Source organism: Pogona vitticeps, chromosome 1, assembly GCF_051106095.1.
Source record: "Pogona vitticeps strain Pit_001003342236 chromosome 1, PviZW2.1, whole genome shotgun sequence".
Lineage (NCBI taxonomy): Eukaryota > Metazoa > Chordata > Lepidosauria > Squamata > Agamidae > Pogona > Pogona vitticeps.
Window position 1 is genome coordinate 284,610,532 of NC_135783.1, and position 26,381 is coordinate 284,636,912.

The 26,381-nt window shown below is 41.8% G+C and overlaps 1 long non-coding RNA gene across 1 annotated transcript; it reads right to left on the reverse strand.

Annotated features, from left to right (window-relative positions):
* Positions 1-16,124: 16,124 nt before the first annotated feature.
* On the reverse strand, positions 16,125-16,914 carry LOC144586023 (uncharacterized). The gene is made up of 2 exons (XR_013540702.1): positions 16,548-16,914; positions 16,125-16,487 (listed from the first exon to the last, which is right to left on the reverse strand). It is a non-coding gene; the product is annotated as an uncharacterized LOC144586023 (long non-coding RNA).
* Between the last annotated feature and the right edge of the window lie 9,467 nt (positions 16,915-26,381).

Genomic DNA, 26,381 nt, shown 5'->3' on the forward strand with positions numbered 1-26,381 from the left:
TGCACCCTCTAAAACGGATGCAAAAGTTAATTTGGCTTTGATCTGACTTTTCGTTAATTAATGGTGAATTTTTCCCCCCAACTTTTGACAGCTGTCAAAATCTGACAGTTCCATTATTTCCTATGGGGGAAGAAAAAATTCACAAAAAATTAATGAAGACTCAGAAACTGTTCTAAATGCTTGGATTCGTTAGAGGACCCCCTAAGTCATGTGCAAACCTGATTTGGCTTTGATCTGAACTTTCGAAGTTTATGGCGAATTGTTTTCTCCCCCACAGGAAAGCATGGAGCTGTCAGATTTTGACAGGTCCATTGGTTCCTATGGGCCGGAAAAAAAAATTAACCATAAATTAACGAAAAGTCAGATCAAAGCCAAATCAGGTTTGCACATGACTTAGGGGGTCCTCTAACGAATCCAAGCATTTAGAACCGTTTTTGACCCTTCTAAGACACTTTTTAAATTGAAAAAAGAAACATCGTTAAGTGAAGCAGGGGACCTAAAATCGCATTCGTTATGTGAAGCATGGTCCCAAACTTCGCTAAGCGAAAATCGCCCATAGGAAACATCGTTATACGGTGCATATTATTTTCTAAAAAAACACATCGTTATGAGAATTCATCGCTAAACGAGGCAATCGTTAAGTGAGGCACCACTGTACTGGACAGCTCCCTTTATTTGCTGCAGTCCAGGCATGAAATTGACCTGTTGGACTTTCAACTCAGATTTAAGATCAAGTACGGCTTCCCATACGCTCAAACCCTTGACTCTAAGAGGCACAAAAATCTGCAAGCTATATTTCTCCTTCCAATAATTACTTAGGAGGAAGTGGGAATTCTCCACACTGTTTTTGGAAAATGCAGTCAGAGGCTTGTGAATATTCTACATTAATTATTATAGAGTGGTATGCATGCAGACAGGTTTATTTTTCTACTAATATACTCCAGATAGTTACTGAGAGAGGTTCACTAAACTGGATCAGAAACCAGCAAGGTTGTATAGATGTATTTAAGACCTTGACAACGTTTCAATTTCCTGAGAGATACTTCCATACATATCAAAGTTTTATTTACTCATCTATTCAAGAGCAGATGAATCCACCCGTCGGAATCAGTATATAAAAATATGTTACAATTATTAATAATCGGCCTCTTGGTTCAAAGATAATCAGCAGACCATAATTTAATAATCAGCTATTAGCATTTGCACATGGATTTGATGATTCTATGTTCTTTGTTTACAGATGGGACCAAATAAGATAATAAAGAACTAAAATCATAGGAAAATTGGTTGTTTTTTTTCCGTCCATATAGATGTTACCTAGCTATGCTTAGAATTTCATAGCAGATTATTTTTTTCAGAAGCAACTGTGGTAAAAGTGTTCCTTAGAACGGCCCTTACACGGGACAGAGAGGGATCCAGGAATGATCCGTCCCTATCTCCAGCAAAATCGGGTCCTGTAACTTTGCTCTAGGCGACTTCTCACCCTTTCGCCCAAGTCTGTCCCGATTTTAAATAAACAATGTCTAGGAGCTCTGGAAGATCTAATCTTCCTTTCATTAATTTAGGACCCTAATTTGGTAGCGTAATGTGGCCAGATCAAAACAATCCTAGTTCCAAAATATCCAATTTACTACAGTAGCTTAGTCTAAACAAGGAGACAGCTTACAGACAATTTGTCTTTTTATATTTTATTACAAAAGATATCGTTTCAACAAGCTCATTTTAACGTCATTCAGTATTTCCAAATTATTTCCAAAATAACTCCCAGCCTTAGCCACCAGTCATTTCCTCTATAAAGTGAAAATAATGAACTGTCTAACTATATCTTAAATAAGCATTCTTACGCAATCTCAAAATAAAGTCCTGTCAGCTGCATATCTCTCGGTGTGTCGTCTCTCTCCCTTCCATCTCTTCTCCGTCGCTTTTCCTCTCTCTTCGCCCATCTTTCTTAAGCCGTTGTGTCCTTGTCTGTTGGAGTTTTGATAAGATAAGGGTCAACTTGTTCTTCTTTACTTTTTTTTCTTCTGCTGGAAAAAGAACTGACCTTGTACAATTTTTTCTTCCTAATTAACACCTGGACATCAGTTAGCTTCTAGTTGTTTCGTTGCTGTAATGAAACAAAATCCATCTCTATTCTACTTTTACATTTTCCATAATCAAATTCATGACAGCAACAAATGCCAGAACTGTGTTCCAGGAACCAGTTTTAAGGGTTGTCTTGGGTATATCTATTGAAGAATACATTGTTACTGCATACAATACAAATATGGACTCCTTAGTTATTTTATTCATATCCTGAAAGTTCTCCTAGGACAGTGATGGCGAACCTATGGTACGCATGCCACAGCTGGCAAGCAGAGACCTCTCCCTGGGCACATGAGCAGAGTGCTAACCCCCCCACTTCCACCCACCCCCGCAGCCAAACCTCAAACTGCATGATTGTAAGCCACCTGTCCCTGCTACCTTCCTTGGTTGGCACTTGTAAATCAGTTCTTTTAGAGATCGGAGATAAGGCTGCTTTATTGTTTACAGCTCAGGCCAGTCAATCCAGCTTCTGAATTACTACTTCTGCCAGAGGTGACTGCAAGCAGGAGGGAGAGCTCCAATTAAGGCAGGAAGGAAGGTGCGAGAGAGGGACGGGTAGATTCATCAGCTTCTTTAAATGTAATCAGAGGAAACAGGGACATATTGAACTGATGCAAATGATTGCTGAACATTTATGGAGGAGGGAGGGAGGTTGTGTGTGAGAGAAACTGACTCTTTCGTGAAACCAAAATATGGCCCTGCAGTGTCTTTTTCTGGTAAGTATGGAAATTAACAAAAGAAGCCTAAACATGTTTGTCTTAAAACAGCCTTTGATGAAAAGATTTTTCTGCCCTCTGTACCATTTGAAATATTTAAATATCTAATATTTTATTACGTGATTATTTAATTGTTGTTATACTTTATGATCTTTTATATGTTGAATTTATTTTATACTTGTAATTATGTTTTTGGTTTGATTGTGTTGTGAACCACCCAAAATAGCCTGGCTAGATGGGTAGTGAAAGGAAGGAAGGAAGGAATTTACTTTTAACTTGGCAGCAATAGGTGAAGGTTTGAAAATTTATAGTACTATAGAAATATATCAGAAATATATCATTAGAGCTTCATCATATAAACAATGCTATCCATGTTTATACAAGTGTAATTCCCTTAGAGTCAATGGTGCTTATCCCCAGGGGGTTTATAAGAAGACAGGCTTGATAAATGATTATTCATTAATCTTTCTGGATTTTTAAAGGACAAAGTAATAGTATGAGTACTTAATCCATTAATTGGTTAAGTATAACATTCACAATGCCTCCACCTATCTTTAATTGAATTCAGTTATGCCATTTATCAGGTTCCTTAGGTGATCTTCGTTAAGATACTGATTAGATCTTGATCATCTGAGGCTTCAGCAAAGTCCTCAGACTCTGTTTTTGATTCCTAGAGTCCCCAAACTGGGAACACTGAGAAACACTGCCATGGTAGATGTGACCAGTAACAGGATACTCTGCAAAACAAACTGGTGAAGTGAAAACAAAAGTAGCTTTTCTAAAAAAAGTATACAACAGAGATAAGGGTTGAACTTTAAAAAACACTACTCTTCAGGGAGGCTTTTCAAAACAACCCTGTCTGAGTGCCTCCCATCTGGTCCTCATTATTGTGAAAATTTCTTGGTGCCATTGGCTTTTATGTTTTTGATTTGTCACTGCTGTTTCTGTTACATTTTAGTGTCCATAGTTTGTTTGTCCTGGTTTGTAATTGTCAGTAAGCTACCCAGAATAGTGCCTTGGGACTAACGGGGTGGTATATAAATTAAATATAAATAAAATAATGAAAAAAGGAACCTTCCAAACTTCATCTACACTGCATTTAGCTCTGCAATTCTTGCTGAGAACAGCAAGTACAATATTTCAAGATTCTGTTTAGATTCTAAATTGAACTGGGCAGAACTGGAATATTTAGCAGTCTCACTAACAGCAAACACCTAGTAAAAGACAACCAACTACCTCCGGGACTCCTGCTCCGGATTTTGCCTCGAGGTTTACTCCTGAAGCCTTTTCCATCAGTGGATATAGCCACAAGGCAGTGGAGGTTTGAAATCGGAATTTTCCTTCTCCTAGATGGGCTGCCTTCCAAGGCTAACGAGCACTTGACATTTTTCTAAAAGAGCTGTCAGTTGGAGGAGTCAATAAAGAACCAAAAGGACAAAATGTGTACATGACATGAGTTGTTTTTTCTAAACTAAAACCTCAGTATTCAGGTTTAATGGTAGTGTTGGCACTTCAAAATAAATAATTTGGTTTTGTGTTGTCGTTTGGACACTCAGCCTCAAAAAGTTTCGCCATCACTGTCCTAGGAGATCAGAATGGTTTCCATATGTTTTCTACTGTACATAGGGATCCATTCAGATTCTGGAAAGAGTCACCACCTTTAGTTTCAATAGTGGAACTGCAGATTTATCATGTTTGCACCAGCATCATACTGCCAATACATATTTAATGTTTCTTTCTTCTCCTGATGGGTTGGTTCCTAAAGCACAGCAATTCAGAGTTGATGCCTAGCAATAATAATAAATACAGACAGACAGACAGACAGACAGACAGACAACAATTCTAAGACCACCCACCTTCAAAACTAAGAGGAATAGAGAGAGTTGTAGGGAATAGGGGGTTATGGGGAGGAGAGACATGGGAGATTAACTGAAATTTGGTAGGCTTTTTGTTTTGCAATGTCATTGACTGAGTCTTTCTTTATATCTGATTTTTCTTCCACCACATTTGAGAGCTGCCACAGAGCATAGTGGATGCCTTCCAGAATGTTTTGGAGTTATATCATTGTGAGAGGGAGTGCCTCCACATGCACACTGATGGCAAGGGTTGTTCTCTGAATTACACTATTAAATAATAGTGTGATTAGTGATCCTGGAGAATTCCGGAAAAGGAAGAGTTTGGCGGAAGGTGATTGCTATAGAAAACTTTGTTAGTATCTATGACTGATTATAGAGGGGTAAGAACAATTGAGAAGCTACGATTGCTGCAAAATAATAACAGCTAGGGATGTGTGGAAGCCTCCCAACCTTGTCTGTGCCACAATACAGGCCACATAGATTGGAGCTAACCCATTCTGTACTCTCTTGGTGATACTCTTTTTTGGTGAGATATATCCTTGGCTATATATAGGACATAGCCAGGGACAACAGAAGACCACTATTCTTATAACAGCTATTATGGAATAATCTCCATCACTAATGGAAATTCTGATAGTCTGAGAAATGAGGAAAGCTTGAAGGACCCTTGGTACATCATATCAGCAAACTTGTTTTTTTTTTAATTAGCACAATAATATGGTAATAACTGCCAAATGCCACTATAGAATTTAAAAATTATATATCTGTATCTGAAATTCAGTGTGTCAAAAGATTCAAGACGTACCCAGAACGAAGTCATTTTGAACTTAACTTGTGTAAAAGAATTTTCTAAAGACTTTGAAACCTGCAGTAGACAAGGTAATATTGACGACCTTTACGAAGGAAGTGTCATACCCCACCACCAAGTTGTATGTCTTTGAGGGCAAGATGGCTAGAGGAGATGAAAGGATGACACAGCGATCACACACCAGATCAGATTGACAGCTTACGTCTTGTCAAAGGTCTAGCTCAAAGTCTATTCTCTTCAGTATAAAATTGCTTAAATGAACATGGGTTAGCTCTCCAGTGAAGATGTCACCCGGTTGAAAGCGATCACAGATGCGAAGGAGGAGCAATCTGGGCAGTTGAGGGCATCGGAGTATACTAAACTGCAGAGAAAAGTGAGGCACTGATGTTTTTGATACAAAGATGAGCTGCATTTAACCTTAGCACTCTACTTTTTCTTAAATAGCTATGGGATTCTTTGGCAACATTGATTTGCTTTACTGCCCTTGTATTCAGTAGAACATAGGAGAGACTTTGGGAAACACTTCAGGCATTCTTTGCCCAAGATACAATGACTACTTCAGTTACACAGTACACTGTTGGGGAACAGAGAGAAGAGGGGAGAGAAAGAGAGAGAGAATGTGTCTCTGTGCCTATACACTGAACCATTGAGAAAACTATGTTTAGTAGTTATTGTATTATACTAGGGCTCAGAAGGCCTAGGAAGGCCCTGTTCAAGGAGAAAGCTCCTTGGATTATCTCTATTATTCTTTTTCAGCCTAACTGACCTCACAGAATGGTTGTGAGAACACAAGAAAACCATATACGCCAACCTGAGTTCCCAGGGGGATGGATGAGATAAAAATGTAATTAATTAATAGATATAAAGATGTTAACATTCATCACCTTTTCTTGATGTGTTTTTAACATGAACAGGAGCTAAACATTTCTTTTGAAAGGAATCAGTTTATAACTATGGAGTAAACAGCCAACCGGCCAATTTGACAGTAGTCACAATCAAGCAATAGACATATTATCATGGTAAGGATCATGATATGACTGCAGTGAATGAAGTGTTCTGCATTAATCTGCTGTACAATGACAGATAATTTCTCCCTGTATTCCCTTTTGTATAGAGTCACCAAGGAATTCTCTCTGTTAATATTTTCCTCTTCCTCATGTTCTCTTCACCCATATGATGTATGTTGCTTTAAGATGAATGGCGTTTGCAAAGCCTCTTGGGCCACGTTCCATTTTATAACTTTTTTTTGTTAGACTGAAACAGTTGGTTAGAACAAGGGGCAATCAGGATATATCTTTATAAAATATCTATACATGCACAGTTGTTTTTGAAGTGTTCTGTGTCATTCCTATTCAAACATTTCAAAGATAATATAAAATGGGGCATTTTATCCATATGTTTCACTGTCACTTTTCAGAATTTATTCACTTCTTTAAAAAAGAAGTAGTAATGAATGGATTAGATCTCATAAATATATCTTTTGCTGTCTTTTAGTAATAGCTGTGTGAAGTTCTATTCGTTTAGAACCCGAGCTTGGAATGTTAAAGAGGTTATTTCTTAACCCTCACTCAAATATATAGGACAATTTATTTTATTTATTTATTTATTTATTTATTGTACTTATACCCCGCCTATCTAGACATTTCGACCACTCTAGGTGGCTTACAACAAATGATAACAAGTTCTAAAAAATTTATAACAATTAATTAATTAGATGATTCTATAAGATGGGAAAAATAAAAATAAATCAAATAAAGAGAGAGAAAAAAGGAAAGAGGACAGGAATTAACTGGAAGGCCTGCCTAAACATCCATTTTTTAAGTTGGTTCTTAAAAGTACCCAGCGAGGGTGCAGCGCGAATCTCCGGAGGCAGGTTATTCCAGAGACGAGGAGCCACCGCTGAGAAGGCCCGGTTTCTAGTTCGTTCTTTCCGGGCCTCCCTTGGCGTCAGGCTCCTCAGCCTCACCTCTTGGCTCGCACGGGTGACACAGGTAGAACTAGTTGGGAGTAAGCGTTCCGCCAAGTATCGAGGTCCTAAACCGTTTAGGGCTTTATATGTAAGCATTAACACTTTGAAGTCAATGCGGAAACGGATGGGCAGCCAGTGCAGCATGGCCAGAGTAGGAGAGATATGCTGGTATTTTTTCACTCCAGTAAGGAGTCTGGCCGCCGCACTCTGCACCACTTGAAGTTTCCGCATCAGCTTCAAAGGAAGCCCCACGTAGAGCGCATTACAGTAGTCTAATCTAGAAATTACGAGCGCAAGTACTAAGGTAGTGAGTGCCTCCGTGTCTAGATAAGGAGTACCTCAAACTGAACAAAATGTGGTGGGAAACGATCTTTTCACCAGCTTAGAACAGATAAAGGTCTGGCATACTTCTGCTAACAAAATACCTAATAAATATTGGCAACATTTAACAGAAAAAGACACACATCCACCTGCACCTTCTACAGCACACCAAGTGTGGGAAATCCACTTGCAAGGACTCCTGAGGCAATAATAATTCCATCATTATTCCATGATGAAGCAGTGCCATGCAGATGTCTCACTATGAAATGTGGTCAGACCATGTTCTTTTAGGTAGATGTCAGCTAGAATCAGCCTGCAGTGGTGAAGAGTTGGAAAAATAAAGACACTGAATGCCATTGTCAATTTCTGGTGCCAATCAACTCTTTGTTTATTTCATCCTTGATCTTTCAAGCCACCTCACATTCAGAGAAATTTTACAAAATCCATTCATTTCAATGGACAGTAAACTGAAGTTGACATCAACAGAAACACAAGCATACAGGCTATATAGATTTTAGTTGTTGCACTGAACAGATAGTTGGTAATTTTCGCTTTGACAGGACAGCTACTTCACAACCCCTGTTAGCTCACTGTCTTTCCACAGCTATTATTTTAATACAATTGGTTTGTATGACTCTTTAAAGGCTTCCCTAATGGGCTATCCAAAAGCACTGATTTAAACTTGATGACCACAATTATTTAGGTTTGAAAAGCCACTGAGTGCCTCAGAATCAATAGGAGTTAGCAGCTCCCACTAGCTGCATGATGCCAGTCATTGCTGACATCAGGAAATATACACTGTTTTTCCTTTCCTCGCTGTCCTGTGCCCACTGCCAAGTGTGAATGGAATTGGTGTTATTTTACCTCATACAATTGTCTTGGAAACAGTTCAAATGGAATTAAAATGATGAGACTTTAAATATTTAAACTTAATGATTTCCCATATTTCTCTTTCAAAAGCTTGGCCAAAGCTGTTGCACTGGCTAATAAAGATGAAAGTGTGAAAAGACATGCATTTGCTCTGTTTACCTTTAAACGGCTATGCCTTTTAGGGATATTAAAAGCATTTATAATCAGAGTTAAAATACTTTTTTCCCACTCTGAGACCTGAATTTTTTTTTTCTTCCAGCAATGCAGACATTACAAAAAAAAAATGCTTGAATTGAAACATGCAAATGAAGATGGCCACTTCTGGTTTAGATCCAAAGGAGAAAGTTTGGAAGGTTGGGGGTTTGTGGCATTCCCAGCCTGTCACTCTTGGACATTTCTAGGAACTTAACTTTACTCTCTCCTCCTCTCCTCTCCTTTGCTTTCCTTTCCTTCTTCAGATATGTATTACACTGCAGTACATGGCACAGCCTCAGAATCCAAGGATAAGGCTGGACCAAGTGAAGGCATGAGACTGATGGAAGCATAGCCAGAAGGGTGGTTAGATCCATGCTTAGAGGAGAGTTCTCTTTGGGAGAAAGGAGTCACTTCAAGTGCAAAGCCTTCCCCCAGAACACTTAACACAACAGTGTTTGCGCTTGAGGCTTTTGTATGGTTAGAGCACACAGCTTCTTCTACCTGTGAAGAGGGTAATATCCTGTTGTGTTTCCACTGAGCAAAAAGTTATCCCAACATAGCAATGGAGGACTGTGCCATTTGCACAAACATTGCCATATGCTAGTGGAGGGCAGGTCTTCTTCAGGAGGATCATTGCATTCAGAACAGTGATGCTCGTGCCAGTCGTACAATCCTACATTACTGTGCTGGAGTGACTTTCTGCTCAGTGGAAACTCAATAGGATGTTGTTTGAGGAACTTACAAACATACATAAAGGTCTTCAAAAGTCTATAGAGAAGTGGAATCATTACAGAAACCAACATCATTATTGAATTCAGCATCCTTTTGCAGTATTCTCTTTCTCCCGTGTGTGTGTGTGTGTGTGTGTGTGTGTGTGTGTGTGTGTGTGTGTGTGTGTGTGTGTGTGTGTGTGTGTGTGTGTGTGTGTGTGTGTGTGTGTGTGTGTGTGTGTGTGTGTGTGTGTGTGTGTGTGTGTGTGTGTGTGTGTGTAAATGTAAGACCGATGAATATATTAGACCTTGCTAAATATAGATGAGCTTAATCTGAGAACTTGAAAAGATTTTGCAAAAATCTGCATAGTAAGGTAATTACCCTCCTCCTGGTAAACTAAATTAGTTTTTTTTCCTGTCTCTAATGAATATACATATGCTGTTACTAAGCCTTCTCAACTATCTTCTCTTTGAGCTATAATTCTTTAGCATGTTTCTTCAGTAATGATTACATTAGAATCTTAAAACAGCAAGCTACATATAAAACTGTTGTTCTTTATTGAGGAAGCTGCCATAACAAATTAAAAGAATTTGAGGTGCTATTAAATTCTCAAAAGGAAAGGAATGAAAAATTGGCATCCCTTTTAATTTTTATTAGAACTTTGGCGTGACATTAGGATGTAAATTGACACCTGATCTCTGGGTGCTGCTTCGTATACAGTTCCAAGATCAGCTCCAAGACATGTAAGCACAGTTCTTATTACTGTGTACAGGCATTTGAAAATGTTAACCTCATATGACAAAGCCAAGGAGTATTCAGATTTCAGCAACAAAATTAGCTCTCAGTTTCCTAACCATCCATCCATTCATCCTAGTTATATTCTGCCTTTCTCCCCATACACAAACTCAAGGCAATTTATAAAATATTTAGCCACCTGTGCTAAATATTGAAAAAAGTATTTTTCATTACCATATAGCATGACACACACAAGATCAGCAGGTGCAAGAAAATCCTTCCTGAGCCAATGTTCACAAAGAGAACATTGACAAACATATTGAAAAATATCCTCTATCATTTTTACAAAATATGCAGCTGTGGCATTCCAGTAGTGACCTTAAGGGGAAAAAAGTCCCACTTAAAAATAGTATTACATGTTAATTCTAGTAATGCATTTCTTTCTGAAGTTAAAGCAATAATTTGCTTTCTGACTTTGCAGCTTAATCCATGGGTACAATCTAGAGAATCTGGAAGACCTAAGTATTCACGTATCTATTAAAGGGCCTTAGCTAAGATTTAGACATCAGCTGAATCCCAGTCGGTTCATGATCAAAGCTTCCATCAAGTGTCTGTAACACAGTTACTCTTCTTTGAAAATTCAAAGGAATGACATAAGCTTTGCAGATCAAATACAAAGAAGGCAAAATGAGCATTTTATTATGAAAAAGTGGATCTGTATTCTTGTCCAAACATATGGCTGCTCCATTTCTGTTCGGACATGAGCAGCAAGATAGCAAACTAAATGTTAAAAATAATATATATAATTGTAGGAAATGCTTCACAGAACTACTAACTTCTGTTCCTTTTTTCTAGTTCTTTCCTGTAAAAAGCAGAGTGAGTCGAGAAAAGGATTGAATGGGCTTGGATTTCAAGCCTGCTCTTAAATAATGAGCAGAGTTAGGTGCAAATGACATTTCACACTGATTACCAGGTTGCCTAGTTGCTGGTCTTCACAACTCAAGTGGCTTGCTGTTGCATATCATTTTATATTATCAGCACAATCTCGAGACATGTTTAGTCAGATGCTATGTCCCACTATATTTGGTTGGATTTATTGTTGGATAAGTATGCATAAGACTGTGGCCTATGTATCACTGATATGAATTTCGGGTATTCAGGATGTTTAGTAGCAATCCATTTGAACCAGAAGCCACCCATTAAGAATATATTTTAGTCATCTCTGAATATCATAAATGGTTCATGAACAAAAAAGAAAACAATTATGTCCCCTTTGTGGGTCATGGTAACTCTTGACTGTGATTAAGAACTGAGACAATGCCAGAATGTTTGTTAATGCACATCATGAATTGCACGCTCTCGCTCTCTCTGTACAACTATATCAAGAAGAACTGAAGAATTTAAGTTGAATGAGAGATACTAGCTTCTTAATTGTATTTGCCTGTTATTTTCTTCCTTATAGGTTGATGAAGAGGAATGCTTAAAATCCTCAAAGGAAGCACTGCCTGTTTAGATTCAGAACCATGAGACATTTTTGCTGACATGAAACATTTTATGCACCTTTGAGTGTTAAATAACAAACTTACATTAGGCTGAAGCTAAATTTAATTTCCTGAAATTTATAGCAGCTTAAGTGAAACAGTGCATGTGGGTGTTCATATCCGTGCATTTCTGAAAATTAAAAGACTCTGGATCTTTTTCTTTTTCTTTTTAAAGAATGTAATCCTAAACAATGCTTTCCTAACCCTAACCCAACTCTAATCCTAACCCTCATGAAAAATGTATTCATTTTTATTTATTTATTTGATTTATACCCCGCCCATCTGGCCTAAAAGACCACTCTAGGTGGCTTCCAGTACAATATAAACAATAAAATAACAGAAAATTTACAAAAATCATGCTATAACATACACAATACGAAAATAAAATAGAAAATAAATAAAGAGAGAATAAACAGAAAGATCAGGCATTAGCTGGAGGGAAGGCCTGAATGTATAGCCATGTTTTTAATTGACTTTTAAAGGTGCCCAGAGTGGGGGCCGTGCGAATCTCAGGAGGGAGATTGATCCAGAGGCGAGGAGCCACCACCGAGAAGGCCCGGTTTTGTGTTTTTTCCTTCCAGGCCTCTGTCGGCGTCAGGCTCCTCAGCCTCACCTCCTGGGTCGCACGGGTGATCTGGGTAGATCTTGGTGGGAGAAGGCATTCCACCAAATATCGAGGTCCTAAACCATTTAGGGCCTTATAAGTGAGCATTAGAACTTTTAAGTCGATGCAGAAACAAATGGGCAGCCAATGCAGCATGGCCAGCGTAGGAGAAATATGCTGATATTTTCTCACTCCACTGAGGAGTCTGGCCGCCACATTCCGCACCACTTGAAGTTTCCTCATCAGCCTCAAAGGCAGCCCCACATAGAGCGCATTACAGTGGTCTAATCTTGAGATTATGAGTGCATGCACCAAGGTAGTGAGTGCCCCCGTGTCGACATAGGGCCACAGCCGGGCAATCCGCCATAGGTGGAAAAAGGCGGTGTGGACTGCCGACGTCACCTGTGTTTCCATGGTGAGCATCGGGTCCAGATGTACCCCCAGGCTGCGGACCCTGCTCTTCGTGGCTAGGGTCACCCCCCCCAAATGTGAGAGAGTCACCCAAGCCACCAGCCATGGGGCCACCCACCCTCAGAACTTCCGTCTTGTCCGGATTCAGCCTCAGCCCATTTTCCTGCATCCATTGCAGTACGGTCCCCAGGCAGCGCTGAAGGGACAGGATGGCATCACCTGAAGTTGGTGAAAAGGAGATGTAGAGCTGGGTGTCATCAGCATATTGATGACACGATGCTCCACACCCCCTGATGACCCCACCCAGCGGCCTCATATAGATGTTGAACAGCATTGGGGAGATAATCAACCCCTGTGGGACCCCACAATTGAGACTCCATGGGGCCGATACACTCTCCCCAAGCTGCACTCTCTGGGGATGGTCCTCCAAGAAGGAATGGAGCCAGGCAAGCACCAAGCCACCAATTCCCAACTCAGAGAGCCTCCCCAGGAGGATACCGTGGTCGACAGTATTGAAGGCTGCCGAGATGTCGAGGAGGCCAACAGAGACATTTTGCCCCTATCAGCCTCCCTCAACAGGTTATCGTACAGGGCGACCAATGTCATCTCTGTACCGTGGCGCGGCCTGAAGCCCGACTGAAATGGATCCAGGGTGTCTGTGTGGACCTGAAGCTGGTCAGCCACCACCCTCTCGACCACTTTGCTCATGAAAGAAACATTGGTGACGGGCCTATAATTGCCAATTTCGCCTGCCGCCAAATTAGGTTTCTTTCTTATGAGCCTAATGAGTGTCTCCTTGAGGGCAGATGGAAACCTGCCCTCAAGGAAAGATCCATTTATTATTACTGTGGCCCATTCTGTTGTTATCTGCCTGGCTGCTTTGATTAGCCAGGCTGGGCAAGGGTCAGGGGAGGAGGAGGAGGCCCGGCAGCGATCAAGCACCTTGTCCACAGCGTCAGGCGTCACCGACTAAAAGGAATCGAAAGTTACCGGGCAAGACGGAGCGCTGGACATCTCAGCTCGACTCACTGTATTCAAAAGAGGAGAGAGCTCCCGGCAGATGGCCTCCACTTTAGATTTTAAAAAGGCTGAAAATTGTTCTGGTGAAAAACTAAGGGAAGGCCTACCCGGACCAATTCCGGATAGGTCGCACACTATACAGAATAATTCCACCTGCTGATTTGAAGCTTTGCTTATCCGGTTAGCTAAGTATGTTAGACAAGCTACCTTAGACAGGTAAAGGTTAGTAATGACCCTAACAGCTATCCAATTATAATCCGTCGGGTTTTTTCTCCACCTACGCTCTAGCCTTCTCCTAAATCGCTTCATCGCTCAGAGGTCCTGGTTAAACCAGGGTGCTGGCCGGGCTCTACGCAGGAGAGGCGTTTAGGTGCGATCATGTCTACAGCCCTAGCGGCAGCAGTGGACCAGCTGTCAACCAGAGCCTCGACAGGAGCGCCAGCCAGGTCAGCCGTAACACCTCTCATGGCCTTCTGGAATCCAACAGGATCCAGTAGCCTTCGAGGGCGGACCATAGAAATAGGTCCCTGCTCCCTGCGAGTGGGAAGAGCCATTGAGAGGTTACATTTTACCAGAGGACAGGGGTTCTGTACCTTTAGTAGGGTACAGAAAAGAAAACAGATGTAACTTGTCATGCAAGCAGTATTTGTTAAAATTATTTGTTCACCATGACTATTAAACATTCAGGAGCCTTGTCCTGTTTTCCATGTGGCCACCCTGCTCTTAGGCTTTTCATAAGTAAAGAAGAAACCAGTATGACCTTGACATATAATCCTTAAATCTGGTCTTTAAGCTCACTAGTAAGTAAGGTAGTTATTGCAATAATTGTTGGAGGTAAACTAGCAAACTGGCTGAAATCAAGTTGTTGTTGTTTAGTCGTTTAGTTGTGTCCGACTCTTCATGACCCCATGGACCAGAGCACTCTAGGTCCTCCTGTCTTCCACTGCATCCCGGAGTTGGGTCAAATTCATATTGGTTGCTTCAATGACACTGTCCAACCATCACATCCTCTGTCGTCCCCCTCTCCTCCTGCCTTCACACTTTCCTAACATCAGCGTCTTTTCCAGGAAGTTTTCTCTTCTCATGAGATGGCCAAATTATTGGAGCCTCAGCTTCAGGATCTGTCCTTCCAGTGAGCACTCGGGGTTGATTTCCTTCAGAACAAATAAGTTTGTTCTCCTTGCAGTCCAGGGGACTCTCAAGAGCCTCCTCCAGCACCACAATTCAAAAGCATCAATTCTTTGGTGGTCAGCCTTCTTTATGGTCCAGCTCTCACTTCCGTACATCACTACAGGAAAAACCATAGCTTTGACTATTCGGACTTTTGTCGGCAAGGTGATATCTCTGCTTTTAAAGATGCTATCGAGGTTTGTCAACACCTTCCTCCCAAGAAGCAGGTGTCTTTTAATTTCGGGGCTGCTGTCACCATCTGCAGTGATCATGGAGCCCAAGAAAGTCAAATCTGTCACTGCCTCCATATCTTCCCCTTCTGTTTCCCAGGAGGTGTTGGGACGACTGGCCATGATCTTAGTTTTTTTGATGTTGAGCTTTGATGTTCAACCGTTTTTTGCACTCTCCTCTTTCACCCTCATTACAAGGTTCCTTAATTCCTCCTCACTTTCTGCCATCAGCATGGTATTATCTGCATATCAGAGGTTGTTGATATTCCTTCCAGCAATCTTTTGGGATTCCTCCAGTCCTGCCTTTCGCATAATGTATTCTGCATATAAGTTAAATAAGCAGTGGGCCAATATACAGCCTTGTTGTACTCCTTTCCCGATTTTGAACCGAGCAGTAAAAAATCAAGTAGTAAGTCACAACTAGCATAGGCCCATTGAATCATTAGAATTTACAGAGGAGTTGGCTAACTAAATTCCCAGTGATTCAATGGATGTACTTTAGTTGCAACTTACTACTGGATTTCAACACTGAATGGAATTCGCAGATCAACAACAATAACAATGCACACACAAATGCTGACTCCCAGATAGTATGTATGGCAGCCACGGAACTTCCAAAAATGTGTTTTGTATTCTCAAGATTACGTTTTAGCTGGCAATCTGTAGAAGACAAAGCATTGTGGAAACTCTGAATTAACAATATCCTGCAGGTGCAGTGAGAAGGTAAGAATACTCTTTGCTCCTTTCACTTCTACTTCACAAGTTTTCAAATTGGCCCCACTGCACATTATTGTTTAGTTTGTTCAAATGCTTTGAAACTGTTCTTTAAAAGCATTTGATTAGGTATATAGCTTTTGTATTTTATTTTTGAGATATTTTCAGTTTTGGTACTTTTAATTTCAATATTTTATTGTCACTTGTAATGAGGCAATGCATTTATGAGTTAGCGTGAAAGTTTATTGCCCTATAAAGTAAACTAGAAAAACTCCTTTAAACAAATAAACAAAAACATGCATAAAATTGGAGAGGGAAACAGAATTTACTATAGATAGCGGTATTTGTAAGAACTGGTGATTAACTGAAATATTAAATCAGCACTGAAATCAAACTGCAGGGCAATCAGATTGAATCCAATAGCCAGTATACTGTTTAAATCAGTGGTTCTTAACCTTTTTGAAAGAAACGCCCCCTTGAGCCATTGAGGAAGTTATCATCGCCCCCCTCCCTGAGGTGATGATATCTTACCTACCTACCTACCTACCTACCTACCTACCTACCTACCTACCTACCTACCTACCTACCTACCTACCTACCTACCTACCTACCTAGTCTCCCTCCCCACCCGGGTGCAAGGCAGCGCTTCACGGGGCGAGGATGAGGGCCCAAGAGACCCTTTCCTTCCACCCGATCCACACTCAGTGCTCCCCTAAAGGAGAAAGGCGAGACGTGGCAGGTAGAAAGAGCTGGATCATCTGGCGGCAGCAGCAGCACCGGATCTACTGCCAGCACTGCGGCTGCAGTCGCCTTCACAGGTTTGGCTCACTCCAGCGCCCCCCTACCGCCCGCCTTCTGTTCTTTCACCCCCACACCGCCCCTTTTCATTCTACCGCCCCCCTGAAAAATGAAATTGCCCCCTGGGGGGCATTATTGCCCACGTTAAGAACCACTGGTTTAAATGACCACATGTGATAGTAGAAGTGGGTGTGACTATGTAGCGAGGTGAAAACCAGGCAATTGAACCAAATTTGGTACACACCTCCAGCCACTTTGTGCTTTTATTTGCATGCATAGTAGTTTGAATGAAGTAGTGGCTGCTGCATTTCCTGCATTCTCATTCAATGAAAGCTGATTTAGTTCATACACCTCATTTTCAGCACATCATCATCTTAGAACTACAGAGCTGGAAGGGACCCTATGGATCATCAAATCCAGCCCCTATCAAGGAAGCACAGTGGGGAATTGAATCCCCAACCTCTGGTTCCACAGCCAGATACCTAAGCTGTTAGCGCAAAAATGCGGAAGAACAGCAGGTTTAGCAGAGTATTAAACAGTCCAGGTAGTCCAGAATAACTCACACACACACCAGCAGCTTCTCCTCCACCGTGTATTTACAAGATAGCATTCAGCATAACAGGTAGCATTCATCACAAAGCAGGAAGATAGATCAACTGTTCAGTTTCACACACACGCACACACACATATACATATACAGATCTGCTTGTGTCCAGTCACATTATGTGTTGCATCATGCATGAGTCAGCACTGCTGAATCATCATGACTCAGTTTCTACACATTTGTTCATCATGGCTGCTCATTAATATACTTTATTCTGATCAGACCTGTAAATTAACCTTGACATAAGCCACTGAATTATCCAGGGTATTCAAGAAAAGCGCATGGTGATTCCTTCAGGGGTGGTATTTCTTTAGACTGCAGACCAAAAGGAAAAAAAAGTTCATACTCCCTTGAGTAAGCAAGCCTCCCATCTGTCTTCCACAGATAAACATGTTACCAGGCTGCTCCCATTTTCTCCTTGTGCCTCCACTTTGGAAAACTATGTGCCAACCAATTGAGAAAATGGCATCAGCTCTATTGGGCAAGTAAAACCTGTAAAGATTATTTTACTTGCTATTTTATTATTTTACACATTATGTACAGGTAATTTAGTCATTAGTATTGTGCCCATCTGTAATCTTCCGTTCATCTACCAAGCATCTACCACAGTTTCAGAAAAAGAGAAAATTTAAAAATCTGTTAGTATTCTGGTCAAGCGGCAAAGATAAAGACACTGAACAACTCTGAAGGTACTTATTTGGTATCAGTTCTTTTCACAGAACTCTATGTTGGTTGGGTGCTATCAGACAGCACTTCTTCCTCTTCATTTGCTTTCTATGCTACCATTTTGTTGAGCTTGTCATATTTGTAGATTCTTCAAGGGAGATGTGGGAAGTGATATTAGCTTGTCTCATGGAGATCAAAGCACACAAAAAAAGTGACTCCTCTAAGTATTCAGTCTACTTTTGCTCCCTTTTAAGGCTCTGCTATAAATGTGCTGCATAACCTGGCACATGTCACTACAGATCACGAGTAAATTGTTCAGCATTGAAAGTGGAAAAGTACAATCACAGTTAAATAACACTTGGAGATGTAAGGTTGACACTGCTTATTGTAGGAGAAACCCCCCCCCTTTTTTTTTTTTTACTATCGGTACCTCTTGGATAATGGGGGTAATTGGGGAGAGATGGATTAGAAGGCTTTAAATCAGCCAGGAGTTTTGATGGTATCATAAAGGGAGAATAAAAAAGCATGAGCAGTTTGTAATGATTCAGGAACCCTATCAGAAGCCAAAATGAACAATCAGCAGTAAATCCTTCATGCAGCTCAACATGCTGTGTTATATATACACAATTTCCTTGTAACAGCAGAATAACAAAAGAATACCTACTGGGGAGTGAGAATTGAACAGGAACTTAGGCCATGACATACCTGTAAGGAAACATTTAAGCACAACAAACAATTATTTACTAATAGACCATGACAGCAACAACCTTCCTTAGAAAGGCCAACCCTACAAATTTACCCAGATGTAGAGATGAGAAAATTGATGTTATTTTTTTCCTTGCATTCATTTTTAAACTAGAAGCCTCAAGTTCTTCTAAGAATAAATTTGTATACTGTAGCATGTTTTTCAAAAAGGAACTGAACTGAAATTCTCCCTGTCTGCACAGTTCAGTAGCCATAAATATTCCCAGTATTAAGAGGACATGGACCATGATGGCTTATTGGTATTATGCTGGATCCACTATTTTGCTTCAGCAGCGCGGATCCTCTTTGCCTCCTTCCTGGAATAACGCGAGATACAGTACTTGGAGTCTCGCAGCAGTGTTTCTGGAAGGGAGGGGGGAACGAGCGAGCTATTTAATTGGTGTCCCCCCTTCCCTCCATCCTCTTCCTTGCTGGCAAGCCACCCACTCACTCTATTCTCTAGTGTGAGTTTACCTGGTCACCTTTGGGGGCTGGATAGGAATTTTTGACCATATCCTGATTGGCTTTTGTATGTGGGGATTTTTCGATTATTCTACACTGGAGCAGGTGCGATGGCATTTTGAGAAGTGGAAATATTTGGTCACACAGGCAGGTAGTGCAGATAGAACAGTTTTCAGTGAGTCCCATCGCAATCACAGATAATGTATAGCTCCTCTGACGTCCCAGCACTGTGAATTGTGCGATTACAGTGCTTGGGAGAAAAGATGTGCTGGGGCCACACTCGGACCAAAAGTCTACAAGGAGAAGGTGACTTGAGGTCCAGGGGTGATCAAATTTGGGCCGGCTGGGTTTTCACTGTCTTCACGACCACAAGAACTTGGGGCTAGGGACTCACCCATTTGTTTTGTAAGGGGTCTGTTGAGACCACTGTGCTTAAACCTGATTTGGTTTAAGGGCCTCCCTTTTACAGAGGGCAAGATGATTATTTAATAAAGTGTGGCCCATGTTTATCCTGTAATACTTGTCTCGCATTATTATTTCGGGGTAAGGCGGGAAATTATTTTGGAAGCTCCTTGTGGCATCCACCCTTAGTTATGCATTATAAGTTATACATTATTCATGGGTTGTATGTTAATGTGGTTGTGAGGTGGAGACAACGGGGCTGCTGAAGAGGTGGAGCCTGGGAGACAAGTTCAGTCAGTCAGCGTCAGAGAGAGCAAGAGAAGGGATAGTTTTGGGGCTTTTGAGTCAGAGAGTCTTTAAGGAGTGATTAAGCAGTGATTAGTCAGAGTGTGACTTGTGTTAATTAGAAGAGGGGATGACAGAGGACGAGATGGAGGGACAGTGTCATTGAAGCTACCAACATGAATTTGACCAAACTCCAGGAGGCAGTGGAAGACAGGAGGGCCTGGCGTGCTCTGGTCCATGGGGTCACGAAGAGTCGGACACAATTTAACGACTAAACAACAAAATATAGAAGAGATTAAAGAAAAATATTGAAGCTTTGTGGAACTTTAAGAATGTGCTTAAGAATTATTCCTGAAACCAAGTGTAATCAATAAACCTGTTTCTGTTAAAAAGTTAGTACTGGATGGAACTTGGTCTTTCAAAAGAAAAATAAGTTGATAAAGAGATCAACTGGTGGCAGTGTGTCAAGAGGCGTGTTGGGATACCTTTGTGAGCTCTGGGTTTGATGAAACAAGCAGGGGCCATGGGGTAAACACTACACTCCTGAAAAAAAATATTGATGACTAAAATTATAAATCCTGAACTGGTTCCTCCAGGTGCACTAAATGAGCCAGTGGGAGAATCTCTCTCTTTGCTGCAAGGGGAAGTGGGTAGGTAAGTTGATGATCTAAGACAGTGGTTCTTAACTTTGGGTTACTCAGGTGTTTTTGGACTGCAGCTCCCAGAAGCCTTCACCACCAGCTGTGATGGCTGGGGTTTCTGGGAATTGCAGTTCAAGAACACCTGAGTAACCCAAGGTTAAGAACCACTGATCTAAGATGTACTTTGTGCATTTTGAAGACCACTTTTTGCACAGCTCCATAAGTGAGAAAAATTTCAAAATGCAACAACTGTTGTCCTGCTGGATGGGCTGATGAAAACTTAGCAGTATGTTTCTCTTTCTCATCATTCGGCCTCCTCTTTTGTTCATGCTTTGTGTGCACTTAGTGATACAAAAGAAGATACGTTAGTTCTGTGTGAAAGCATTTTGCACAAATTGCCAAACATGTAACTTTTTAAAAGTTCTTGGTATTGCGTTAGAAGTGGGAACGCTAGTAGATCTTGGAGAGACCTGAACAAATAGTCTCCAGTGTTGAGCAGGCCTGTCTTAACTGATATTTCAGAAACAGGAAGATATTTTTACATTTTTCAGTGACTGTGTTGTGGAGGGATTTTTGTAGATATATTCTGAAAGTTAACTTTCCCAATAGAGATAAGGCTTATTCTGCTGAAGTTTCCAAAGACATTCAAAACCAGCCCCACTTAGAGCAGACCATCTGGATTAAGCTTCAGTTTATCACTCCATTACAACCAAAATAGTTTCCTTGGATTTAGATGGAAAGGAGAAATAGAGTTGAATGTTACACTCATATTACAGGCATCAAGCCTCTAAACTCCAAATAACCTCTCCTAGTGCCTTTACATACATGTTAAATAGAATGGGCACAAAAGAGAACAGGACATTGAACGAGAGCCCCCCAGCACCACCTTTTGAGTTTGACTCTCAAGAATTCAGAGTGGGACTCAAGGAGGATAGCAGTTTTACTAATGTCTTTTTAGATAAACCAGAACCCTGCCTTAATTTATTCCTCATATCCACTTGACTATAAGCCATGAAAGTCACAATCTAACACACTTAGGTTGGTTCTCATTTCTCCAAAGATCCTGTTCGCATCAGGACACAGAAACTGAAACCTTTTCATTCTGACTGGACAAGCAGTGGTCAAAGTTCCATTCACAAGATGTGTCAACAATAAAATCCAAGCCAAAGCATATCTGAGTGATTTTGTTCACAAAATATTGTGCCAATTCTTCACCTATCACATGCAAAATCCCTGCTTAGACATTACCCAGACATGGGGCTGCCAATATGAAGTAGAGGAGAAGACATATACCCATTCCCTTCAACATATACATGTAGCAACCTGTACATATACCATATTTGCTGGCATACAAGATGACTTTTTGGCCCTGAAAAACATGCCTCCAAGTGGGGGGGGTCATCTTGTACGCCGGGTGCACGTCCAGCAAACTTTCCCTCTCTCCCAGAGAAGTCACTTACCTGGTAGTAAGACTGAGTAGAGCCCCGCTCCTAGACTGAGAACAGCCTGACTCTAGCGCTGAACAGCTGACTATCAGGAACAGCAGAGAGGAGGCAGCCATTTTGAGATGCGACCACATGGCTGCTGCCTCTCAAAATGGCTGCCGCCTCTCCAAAATGGCTGCCGCCTCTCTGCTGCTTCCCCACAGTCTGCTGTTCGGCGCTGATGCTATCCTTCTTCCAGGAAACCCTCGCTCTCTCCCAGCAAAAGGAACCAGAATCACGAATAAGGAAGAGGCGGTAGTCTTATACAGCAAGTATATAACAAACTCTACATTTTGAGTGGAAATGTTGGGGGGGTCGTCTTATACGCCCAGTCGCCTTATACACTGGCAAATATGGTAGCTACACAATTCACTAAATTCTTCCCTTTCCAGAGTTTAAGTAAAAGTTGCATGAAATCAGGCTTTCAAACAGAGATTCTCCATTTTCATTTACTCGTATTTAGGCTGTCTCAGCAGGACAAGACACCTGATGAAGAATTTTCAAGCACCATGAGATTCTTCATCTGAAGCATGAGAAAGAGACAATAAGTTTTTGCCCATATAGGTTTCTGCACTTTTGGTACAATATCTACACAAAACTATCCTTTGTTTCTGCAAAGCATGCATACATGCACATACATGCACCATAACCACAAATTATAGGAAGCAATCACAGAAAGACTAATCAGTAGTTTTAAAAGATGCAAGCAACCCATCAAATGCTTCAGATTTTTAAAAAATCCATGAAATAAAGCAAAGGTCATTGCCCTCCCATCCTGGAATAATGAGGCAAGACTCAATGATGGGATGAAAACAGGACCACACTTTATTAATTATATCATTTTTCAACTCTCAGGCCCTTCTTCAAAGCAAATGGGGCCTGCGGTAGTGTCAAATGATGCTGGAATTGAAGGTCTCACAGGACCCTTTCTTGACAACAATGGGCGGGCGTCCAGCTCCAAGGTAGCATGCCCCTATGGCCAAGCATCCTCGGCTGACCATAGTTTGAACACCCCTGGGCCTCTAGCCTCCTATCTCTTGGTGGCCTTTGGTCTGGAGTTGTCCCCAGCGTGTCACCCCCCCTGGACTGTAATCTTGTGATATGCGGCTTTGAGGGTTCAGATACACTATACCCACTTGAAGTCCACAGGGAACTCCCTGATCCATCTCCATTTCGCACTACCAACCACTGCACAGAACTAGCCTAGCTATGTCCCCTGCCTGCCATACGATCCAACTCCAACCACAGACCCCTTTGGAGATCTTGTAAAAAGATCTCCAAATCCATGTCCAACAAATGGACCCTATCATTTCTAAATAGTTCAGACATCAGATTTATTGCTGAATGATCAATCACTGTACCCAACTCCTTGCCTACTGCTCTGCATACTTCACAGTGAACACTTTACAGTTCACAGGCCTTATTAATGCAAGGAGTGAAGCTATCTGCCCTCCACACCATCCTGGAAATTATCATGGACCACATGATACTGGTCCATGGGTAAGCCGCCTTCCAGGCCAGAAATCTTCTGCAATCACTATACTCAATGATTTGCCCATCAGATTTCCTAGTTCATTATCATCCAGGTATAAAAACAAGACACCAGGAGGCCTGATCTGTGCATCGTCCCATGTTGCGGCCTTAAATTCCTTCCACCTCATTCCTCTTCATCCTTTCCATTCTATAAAAATGAAAGCCCCTAAACCTAAGTTAGGCCTCCAAAATGATTTTCTGGCATAACGGGCTGCCCAAAACACGAAGCTATGGCACACAATCCAAATCCTCGTTTCTCTGCCATTGGCCCCTGGACCTGCAAGACAACACAAAAATGCCCAGCAACTGATCTACACTTGTGGTAGCTTATGAATATACGACTGGTATCTGTTTGATGCCCAATGCCCCATCCTTTAATAGCTCCTGGACCATGTCCTAAAGCAGCAGCTGTCAATGCTGCTCCTCTTCTAAATGAGTGCATCCCAAAATGCCTACCCTGCAACCCCATCCATTGGAGCACAAACTCCATTACTCTCCAAGACTGATATTAAGTAAGGGGAAGGCCATCTCTACAGGAAAAGAAATACCCACTATGCTCCCCTTTCAATTGCAAATAAGCTAGTATGGCTTGAACAGGGCATATTTCAATCTTCTCCTCTGCCAATGGCAGCCCCAACTCCTTAGCCTTGTCCTAGAAGGCCCTCAATAGCAGTAAACACTGTCCAGACCCGTTTTTCCTGCATACCAGAATATCATCCAAATAATGGGCCATGCTAACCAGTCCCAGCCTGTGCCTAAGGTTCCACTCCAAAAAGGAATTGAAATGCTGAAATGCAGTGCAGGAGATGGAGCAGCCCATGGGGAGGGCCCTGTCTATTAATACACACCTTCAAAAAAGAATCCCAGCAGATCACAATCACTTGGATGTACCAGCAGCAAACAAAAAGCTGATTTAATGTCTGCCTTCACCATCTCTGCCCCCAAACCACATGCCTTAATCATGTGCACTGCAGTGTGTCACGTTCCCGGGCTTACAACAGCCAAAGTCCAATAAACCAGTCCAGGGTCAGGAATACCAAGAATGCAAAGCCAGTGTCCATAAACAAACTCACAGAATGCAGTCCAAGGTCAGAGTCCAGAGTCCAATACACAGCGTAGCCCAGGGCCAGAGTCAGGAACACGGTTCACGAAGCGTGGATGCAAACCAGAGGTTTTGACTCGTTGCTTCCACAGAAATTCTGGCTGGCTAGAATAAAACAGCTCATTGAGCTGCTGGAAACCTTTCCATCCTGTTAATACTCAGGGCTAGTTGAACGGATATTTCTGTGGACAGCCTTTGAGTGATCCTCTGACCTTTTTGTCCTAAGTCTTTCCTGAAGCCTGACCCAAAGCTTGTCTGCTGGGGAAGGAGAATCTTGAGGCGGTTCAGGTGTTTCTGATCTCTCAGCATTCTCTTCAGCTTCAGTTAACCCTTCTGGTTCCAGGTCTTCGGCTGCACTCATAACACAGTGTCAAAGGATGTATAATGCTCTGAGCCCAATTCAGAGGCTATGGTATCACTCACTGAATCACTCTCCAAGGACAGATGATGTTTTAATCTAAACTCCCGTTCTGCCTTTTTGGAACAACACCTAGAGGTGAGATCCTAAGATGAGGCACTGGTGGCTGATTGAAGAGACCCCAAATCCTCCCCTCACAAACCTCCTTATCAATCTTATTTCTCACTACATGTTCCATACCTTTTATGGACCTCAGGTTCTCAGACTATGAGCCTTTCCTTTCTCCCACTACTGTTGTTCTAAAACCAAATTTAAATCCTTCTAGTAGGTATGCTGCCTTGTCCTTCCTAAGTCTGTAACCACCTTTCCAAAACTGCTACCTTAATGGGGCTAGAGTCCTTTTGAAGCTATTGGCTTTCTTTGCCCTACCTCCATCCTTGCCTCCAGCTCTCTGCCCTCTCCTAAAGCAATTGGTGCTGGCATGCTGGCCCCAAGAGACTGAACATTCATGCCTGTGTTGGCATGGCTTTCGAGAGCAGCTTCCCTGGAGTTAAATTCTCAACATACAGGGGGGTTATTAGGCTGGCCTGCTTTATGCATTAGATGTCCACTATCAAATCTGTCTCACTGGTGTCATGAACTGCAACCAAAGTCCCAGTTGTGGTTCATCCCATCGTATGCTTGGATGAATCGCTGCTCTCATCTAAATGCCTGATCATAAAGCAGCCATGCATGGTCCAGGATGTCTGCGTATGACCTACAGATTACTATATCCAGATACTGAACTAATGACAGGGCTCTCCAAGGTTGAGCTTTCATGATTACCCCAAAGTAAATGAGGTAACTGGGCAACCAATTTGCCCAGGTACGTTCCAGCTTCTTATGCTACACCTTTCCTTGTTCCTTTCATCCTCCTTTTCTATCTCCTTTACATCTATTTCTTGATTTAACATGTCAAAAAGGTCCATATAGATTCCTTGTCAAATTTTTTCTTTTGTGACAGGAGTCAGGTGATCACCCAGGGGCATGGCATAATCACCAAATGGCAGCAACTTAAGTGGCTCTGAGTTGTAACCTGTGTGGGGGTCTGGTGCCAATGGGTATGGCCAGGCCCCCAATCCTGAGGTAAGGCCAAGTGGACCTGGGAAGGTGGGTAAGGGGCACTCCATGTCCCTGCTGCTCATCCTTGTAATGGTAATGCCTGTTGCTGACCCACAGAACTCCACAGGCTCCCCACTCCATACTGCTGTCTATTATGTGTTTGCACCTTATCCATGCCCGGCCAAGACCAGATAACCAGTGCAGGGTTGGTGTCTGGAGCAACCGCTAGCCCACCTGTGAGGGGA